Genomic DNA, 8,607 nt, shown 5'->3' with positions numbered 1-8,607 from the left:
GGGCGCGAGGCCGAGGAGGGTTCTGGGGTTGGACCGCAAGGCCCGCCCCGCCGCCCGCGGAGCGGCCCCAACAGGGGCGGAGCTGGGGCCGCGCGTGACGGCGGGTGGGCCGCCGCGGCCTCTGCGAGCACCTGGGACTCAGTCCCGAGGCTCCAACCAGAGGAGCCCTGGCTGCCTTTCGGAAGACGGCGGGACTCGTAACCTCGGTGTCTGAGCCAAGCTGACCCAGCCCGGAGCCCGGGGAAGGGACGCGTTGGCGATCGGGTAGCGAGGCTCAAGTACAGTGTTAAAAATACTGCCCCCATCTCACAAGTGTTTGCTGAGGCCTAGAGGGTACTGCAACTGGCCCAGGGTCTCACTGCTAGTTAGCTGCCCTTGGCATCGCGCATCCTGGTAAGAGTGACAGGGATTGTTTTGAAACCTGAACTGTAAACTACCCAACGGAGAGGCTGGGAGCAATGACTTTTAATTCTAATACAAGTGCCCTTTCCATATTTGGTCTGTAATAAGCCCTTTTGTTGTCCTTTAGCGACTAGAACAAATGTAAAAATTTAACTTCAAGATTATTGACAATCCCAGCCTAGGATTAATATTCTTCTGAGATTAGTTATTTCTGCACAGGAGTTAACTCACAGTTGACCGCCAATTTTTAAAAAAGTAAAAAAAGAAAAAAGTGATTCTAAAGCTTCACTGTCCAATACAGTAAGTAGCTAATTTGTAATTTAAAATTTTCTAGTAGCCATATTAATAAAGTTACCAGATGTAGCCAATAAAAATATAGGACACCGAGTTAAAATTTGAATTTCAGATAACAGTTTTGTAGTGTTAAAAAAATATATGCAAGGGGCTGCAGGTTAGCTCATTTGGTTAGAGCTTGGTGCTCTTTACAACAAGGTTGTGGGTTCGATCCCCACATGGGCCTCAGTGAGCTGTGCCCTCCACAACTAGATTGAAAGAACTACTTGACTTGGAGCTGATGGGTCCTGGAAAAACCACACTGAAATAAAAGTTTTAAAAAATATATGCAAAGACATGAAAGTCAAATGGAACTGGGCATCCTGTATTTTATCTGGCAACCCTACATATTACAAAAGTAAAAAGAAATGGGTGAAATTAATTTTAATAATATATTTACTTAATTCAATATATCCAGACATCATTTCTTCATGTAATCAATATAGAAATTATCGATTTCACATTCCTGTATTAAAAAATCATTGATCCACAGGCCGGCCCAGTGGCTCAGGCTATTGGAGCTCTGTGTGCCTAACTCCAAAAGCTGCCAGTTCGATTCCCACATGGGCCAGGGGGGCTCTCAACCATAAGGTTGAGGGTTTGACTCCTCAACTCCCACAAGGAATGGTGGGCTCCACCTCCAGCGACTAAAATTGAACCTGGCACCTTGAGCTGAGCTGCGGCTGAGCTCCCAGATGGCTCAGTTGATTGGAGCACATCCTCTCAACCACAAGATTGCCGGTTTGACTCCCCCAAGGGATGGTGGGCTGTGCCCCCTGCAACTAGCAATGGCTGTGCCCTCCACAGCTAAGATTGAAAGCACAACAACTTGACTTGGGGAAAAAAGAAAAAAAACAATCGTTGGTCTTTTTTTACAATCTTAAGAAGCCAGTGTGTATTTTATAGTACATTTCAATTTGGATTAACCACACTTTAAGTGCTCAGTAGCCACTTGTAGCTGGGTGGCTATCTTATTGGACGGCACTAAGGCCTTTAAGAATTAAGGCTGATAAATTTAACGTTGCAGCATATTCTTTTTTATAATACTAGTGGTTTAGTGATAGAGAATTAAATGTACAGTTTTAAATGTAATCTGTCGGATAAACACTTCAATAGTGATTATATTCTAAATTGGAAAAAAAAAAAAGAGAATGAGAAGCTAACATTACCAGCAGGTTTCACACAAGGAAATATTAACATTTCCATAAAGCATAATAGATTTTTAAAAAATTAAGATAAAAATGTTAACACAGATATTGGTCATTTCATTTACATTTACGGTTCAGTATTCCTGCTTCCTAAAGATGGTTTGTTATGCCTTCAGAAATGTACTTAATTCTTTCTAACATCTTACCTCAAATAACAGAACTTTTCTGGAACTAACTGGAAAGGAAAACCAAGCTTCTTGAAAATAAACTTGTTTCTTGTATCGACTCTCAAAGTTATTTTAATACTTCAAAATAAATGAAAGTTTCTATGAAAAGACTGCTGACTTGTGTCCAGACTGAGGAATAGAGTGAAGAAATAAAAAGGAGTCACTATAATCAATCTCCTACATTACTAAAATCAAGTAGGCTGAGGCCTAAGGAAATGATTCTATTCTTATTCTAACTACCCTGGGAACTTAAGCTTTTTGAACTTTCCAGTCCTGCATCAATGCCTGGATATACATCTGGACATATACCAGACCTCCAGATAACCCCCTTATTATGCCCTGAGGGACACATGTAACCAGACCACCTGACATCTGACTGATGACCCTCCTGGACCAATCCCAGAACAACCTATAATTCTCAAGAATGTACTTTTCACTATAAGAACTCACCTTTTCTTTGTTTTTTTTCTGGGTTTTTGCCTAGCTGTGTTCCTCTTTGCAAACTCTAAGAGCCTTGAATTAATCTTTATCATTTATTTCTAGCCTTCAGATTCTATATGAGTTCCTTCAACAAGACCAAACAAGGTAAAAAAAAATCTTATTTCAAGAAATACCAGTTGGGCATCAGAAAACACTCCTAAAAGCATTTGAAAACAATTCAATAAGCTACCAAGAAGAAAACAAACCAGGGCATCCGGATGGCTCAGCTGGTAGAGTGCAAGCTCTTAACAACAAGGTTGCCGGTTCAATTCCCACATGGGATGGTGGGCTGCGTCCCCTGCAACTAAGATTGAAAACTGCAACTGGACTTGGAGCTGAGCTGCACCCTCCACAACTAGTTGAAGGACAATGACTAATGGGCCCTGGAGAAACACACTGTTCCCCAATATTCCCCAATACAAATTAAAAAAAAAAAAAAAAGAGGAGAAAACAATCCATGTGTCATAGATGGCTTGTCCACCTGCACAAAACAAAGAGCAACCTGGAAAAGTGCCTTCTAGTTCTTGATGCAGCAGGATTATTACATATCTGAATGTTATTATTGTGTAAATTAAATCTTTTAAAAGAGAGATTGAACTCTAAATCTGAGAGAATCCAGTGTGTTATTACCTGAGGCCTTTTAACACTTCTAACTTCTTTATTCAGCAAATATTTGAGTAGGCTGTTATGTGCCCAAAACTGTTCTGGGCTCTGGGAATAGAGGAAAGAAACAAAATATTTGTTCTGTTGGAGCTCACATTTTAGTTGGTAGATGGTGAAACTGACAACTTGAAAAAATAAATACAAATTTCAAACATAGGCATATTGCAGGTTCAGTTCCAGACCACCTCAGTAAAGTAAGTTGCTAGTGAAGGGTCTCACCTTCCATTTGTAAAAAATGCAACATCTCTGAAGCACAATAAAGCGAAACTCAATAAAACGAGGTGTGCTTGTAGTGGTTGCTCACTCGAGGGTTGTGAATTCACGACACAGATAGAAATACAGAAGACAGATTTATTAAAGTAGGAGGAGGGTGAGCTGGGCAGTCTGCTGGAAACTACTGCCTTGAGTCTTTTAGTCTGACTTTTTTTTTTTTTTTTTAAATTTTTAAAAGGGAATATTGGAGAACAGTGTGTTTTTCCAGGACCCATCAGCTCCAAGGCAAGTCATTGTTTTCTATCTAGTTGTGGAGGGCACAGCTCACTGGCCCATGTGGGAATCGAACTGGAGAACTGGGTGTTAGGAGCACTGCGCTCTAACCAACTGAGCCAACCGGCCGCCCAGTCTTATATTTTCTAACCAGGATGTAAATTGCTCAGTTGGGGTAGGGGAAGGTGTGGTTAAACTGGTTATCACAACCTTTGCATATATTATGTAGATTTAAATTGCAGCCAGGAGTGGATCCCATACTGATGATAAACCTCTCCCTGCAAGGGCCAAAGTAAACAGAACCATTGAGGGTAGGGAGGCAAAGAAAAGAAAAAGAACTTTTTAAAAGTCCCAAGCTAAATTACACTTTTTAAATTGAATTATACTAGAGTTCCAAATCTCAAAATAGAAGATTTAGTGCCACCATTACACCCCCCTGTCTTACTAATGCCTGTAAGTGAGTGGTAAGTGCCAAAAAGATGTAAAAGAGAGTCAGTGGGTGGCTACTTTAGATTGAATGGTGAGTGAATACTTTTCTGAAAAGGTGATATCTGAGCTGAGATACAAGGAATTAGAAGGAACCTATCTTTGTGAAGATCTGGGAAGAGAGTGTACCAAGCAGAAGAACAGCAAGTGCAAACGCTGTAAGGTATGGACATGTGCTTGGGTTTCAGCAACAAGGAAGATCAGCGTGACAGGAACATAGTGATCAATGTGAATAGTAATGGCACGTAAGGTCCGAGACATAGACAGGAAGCCAGTTTACATGGAGACTAAGTCTTCTAGTGACTTGAATTTTATTCCAGGTGCAATGAGAAACTCTCAATATGTTTAAGCAGAGAAAAAAAATAAGATGTGATTTCTGTTTTTTCCTTTTCCTTTTTTAATTTTTCAGTTACAGTTGACATGCAATATTATTTTAGTTTTAGGTGTACAATGTAGTGATTAGACATTTATATAACTTTTGAAGTGATTACCCCAATAAGTCTAGTACCCATCTGACACCATACACAGTAATTATAATATTATTGACTATATTCCTTTTTCTTTTTGCCAACTTTTTCTTTTGGCCAATTAGTTTCCATAGAAAGGACTTCAAGAAGAGGATTAAGTTCAATTTCCCCGTATATTGGATTTTCACTATCACTATTATCATCGGTTTTATTAACCTCAGGCAAAGTTAATTTGCCTATGATTTTAGTATTATACTATATTCCCATTGCATTTACTATAAACCTGGTGTCATTACAATAGAAATCAGCATGACAGAAGAATTTTTAACCCTTCCCAACAAAAAAAGTCCCCTTCCCACATACCATATATTGTTGTTTGTTGAGGTGGATACGACGCCAGGATTGGGTAAATTCAGAATTCCAGTTTGATCGGAGACATAATCATTTACCTTTTTGATTTAATATGGCCTGTCTACTTTACATTGGAAGCAATCAAATGTCATTCATTAATCTGATTTCTGCTAGTTGTATAACTGGGAACTATAACTTTAAGGTTTAATAGGGGTCAGGGCTGTAAGAACATAATGGTGTAAATTACAATTACTACCTAAAAATTTCTAGAGGCCAGGAGGACACTAAATTTCATAAATAAATTTTCTGTGCCTCAGCAGCCATTATAGAGGGCCATTTAAAAAATATATATATACATCCACATCAGATTCTATCTGAATTAATAGAATTAGTAGTCTATGTTGAGTTAGGGGGTAAGCATAAGTGGGATCTAATATAAAATTCCTTTCTCAATATTTCTTTTCCACTAACCTACAACTTCACTTGTCCTCAGTTTGTCTCCTTTTTCTCATTCAGAAATAATCAACTTACTAGGACATACTACTTCCTTTTAACTTCTCTCAAAAATACATACACATCCCTTTTCTTCCTTCTATAATAACATTCCTTCTAAATTTCAAAACCATAAAAATAATATTATTGATAATATAAAAGTTATCTTATATACCTTCAGCAATTATTAACAGTTGGGCTATATAAGTACAAGTTTTGAGAAAAGCCTAAATAACAAGCATAACTATCTTCATTACTAATATTATTAGGAGACAGGCAAAGACAAGTAAACAAATAGTTATTTTAAGTTCAATGTCAATTATGTAGATACACAGGCCTCTCGATATCTTGGGGTAGCTGTCTAACCCTGATGTCAGTGGCTTCTCGTCCTTGAGGAGTCTTTGATATCCACTGATAGGTCCCTTCTGACAAAGTTGGAGAGTCTTTAATTGATGTCTTCTCCAATCGGCAAAATTTCCTGGTTGTGAGTCGTGTTCCTTGAAATCTTCGTCTTCTGGGAGCACACTGAAATGAATCGGTTACTAATTTGTCTCTTTCTTTCAGATAATTGATGTCCTTGATAATAATGTAGAATGTCCCCTTTTAGTAAGATTGGTTCACATGTCCCTTCACATAATGTGAACAATGACCAATGAGGAGAAAGCCTGTGTTTACCGAAAGTGTATCTCAGGTTGAGAAGTACTATAAGGAGGGCTTTTGGCCAAGGGAGATTAAAAGCTTCTGAAAATTTACCTAGTTGAGTTTTAATTTACTATTTGTACACTCTACCAATCCAGAGGACTGGGGGATAAGCACAATGAAAATGAGGTAAAAGAAGCCAAATATTACAAATAGATTATATTATTGGCCTAGTGAAATGAGTCTCTCAGTTACTATGTAACTCACAGGGAATTCTCCAATTGGGGATTATTATTATTATTATAAATAATTTACCTACCAGTAAGTCTGTTGCTTTCCTGCAAGGGAATGTCTCAACCCAGTGAAACAACAAACAAATCATGACTAATACATATTTGTATTCTTGAGATGGTGGCATTTGGATAAAATCCAATTACCATACCTCAAATGGACCTAAAGGAAAAGGGAAATGTCCTTGGGACCCATGGAGTGATTTTCCAGGGTTACATTTGGACAGATAGAACGTCTGCTGTACATCTTATGAGCTACAGTAGAAGGTTTTCAATAATATTCTTTACTCCATGAAACCATCTTTCTAAGACCCCAATACATTAGCTCATGTACATGCTAAGCTATATCTGTTTAGGTCAAAGTTTTCCCCTTTTTGTTGTCATATTTTATTTTCTTCTTCTGCAGCTGTCCATTGGAACTGTAAAAGAGCCTTTTAATGATTTAATAGGGAGAAGAAACATTCTCAAGTCTGGATAATTTGGCTGTTTATTGTTGCTGGTCTAGCTGCATATCAACTAAATTATTTTCTTTTGCTTCCATGGTGGCAGCCTTAGAATGTTCTGGAATTTTGATAATTGCCAGTTGTTTCGGTTACTGTTTTGATACGGGCCAAAGGAGTTTCTTAGCTCCTTAGTTCCTGATCTTAATTAGCTTTCAAATTAGCTTTTTAATCTTAAACAGAATATTGTTCCTAGCCTGAATCATAGGAAGCCCCCTTCCCCTGCTCCAGGCCATTCCAGGCCCAGCTCCTGGGTGAACACTGCCACCTGAATGACCGGATTAACCAAAGAAAACCACAGCCTCCACAAAGCTAAACAGAATTTCTATCACACAGCCACCTTGCATGGATGGCTTTGGGTCTTGCTTCTTGGGCCAACACTTTTAACTCTGTTTAACCAAAATCTATTTTTCCTCATTCAGGGGCCTTGGCGATACAGCGGATACCCCAGCAAGATTACCAGTCCCAACCAAAGAAGCCAACACGGTCTTCCAGGCAGATCTCAAGACCCCTTCCTCTCATCTAAGATCAGATAGGGAGAGTTCCGTGAATCCCCCAATACGTAGGGACAGCTCCATGCCTGTGCCCAGCAGGAAGCAGATACAGAAGAAAAGACCTCCTGTCCCTCAACTTCCCATATAGATTTTATGGGGATCACATCTCTCAAGGGGAAAACAAGGCAGGCATTGGGTCTCTACATTCTTGCACATCCAACCCAACCCACAGAATGCGACCGCCCAAAAGACCTCCCCTCTCTGTCCAAAACTTCCCCTTTTCACTGTAATTATCTACCCCTATGAGGAAACAAATGAGTACAAAATACCCAGCTAGACTAAACCGGTCACTCACACCTGCTCAGTAAAAGCCACAACGACCTTCATTTCACCTGGGCCTCATTATACCATCATTATAATATCATACATATGCCTGGAAGTTCATTAATATCATTAGAACAGACTGAATTCTGGGAAGGAACATGCGCAGTCTAAAAAGATGAGGTAATAGCCCCTTGTCAATCACAGGTGTCAATCAAGTGGTCCCATGCCTGGAAAGAAACAGCCCATTCTAGAGAAAAAAAGGATAAAAACTCCAAGTCGTCGCCAGTCAGACCTCTCGAGCCTTGCCTTTGCTAGGGGCCTGCTCCAAACCCTTTGGAGTGTACTTTTTCTTTTAATAATGATCCTTTGAGCCATTCTCTACTGCTCGGGTCTGCTCCTGTTCCTTTGGAGTGTACTGTCTTTTCTAATAAACTACTCTTTCACCACTTTATTTCTGTGTCTCGTTCAATTCTTTGCTCAAGACGCCAAGAACCTGAACAGCACGCCGAGGAGGGCCCACTCTCTGGTAACAGTATGATATCTAATTTAAGTTCTGCAAGCTGCTTTCTGTTCTAATGGGCTGCCCGGAGGAAATTAAGAAGGCTTGCTGCTTCCACAACATTCCAAAGTTGTGAGCTACACCAAAGGTATAGCAACTGTCAATGTAAATATTGGCTATTTGATCTTTGGCTCATTTACAACTTCCTGTTAGATCAGTTATTTTCGGTTGTTGGGTAGATCTTATTCAGGTAAATAAGAAACTTAAATTTATGTTTACCATGGAAGTTACTATATATCCAGCTTGGTAATGTTTCTGTTTATCTT

At 39.5% G+C, this 8,607-nt stretch overlaps 1 long non-coding RNA gene across 1 annotated transcript; it reads left to right on the top strand.

Moving 5' to 3' along the window:
• Positions 1-81: 81 nt before the first annotated feature.
• On the top strand, positions 82-8,206 carry LOC141567263 (uncharacterized). Its single transcript, XR_012489776.2, has 3 exons — positions 82-393; positions 2,654-2,695; positions 7,387-8,206. It is a non-coding gene; the product is annotated as an uncharacterized LOC141567263 (long non-coding RNA).
• The last annotated feature ends 401 nt before the right edge of the window (positions 8,207-8,607 follow it).

Source organism: Rhinolophus sinicus, chromosome 5 (assembly GCF_057876585.1).
Source record: "Rhinolophus sinicus isolate RSI-liver-muscle chromosome 5, RSI-T2T, whole genome shotgun sequence".
NCBI lineage: Eukaryota > Metazoa > Chordata > Mammalia > Chiroptera > Rhinolophidae > Rhinolophus > Rhinolophus sinicus.
This window is presented reverse-complemented; position numbering and strand designations above follow the sequence as displayed.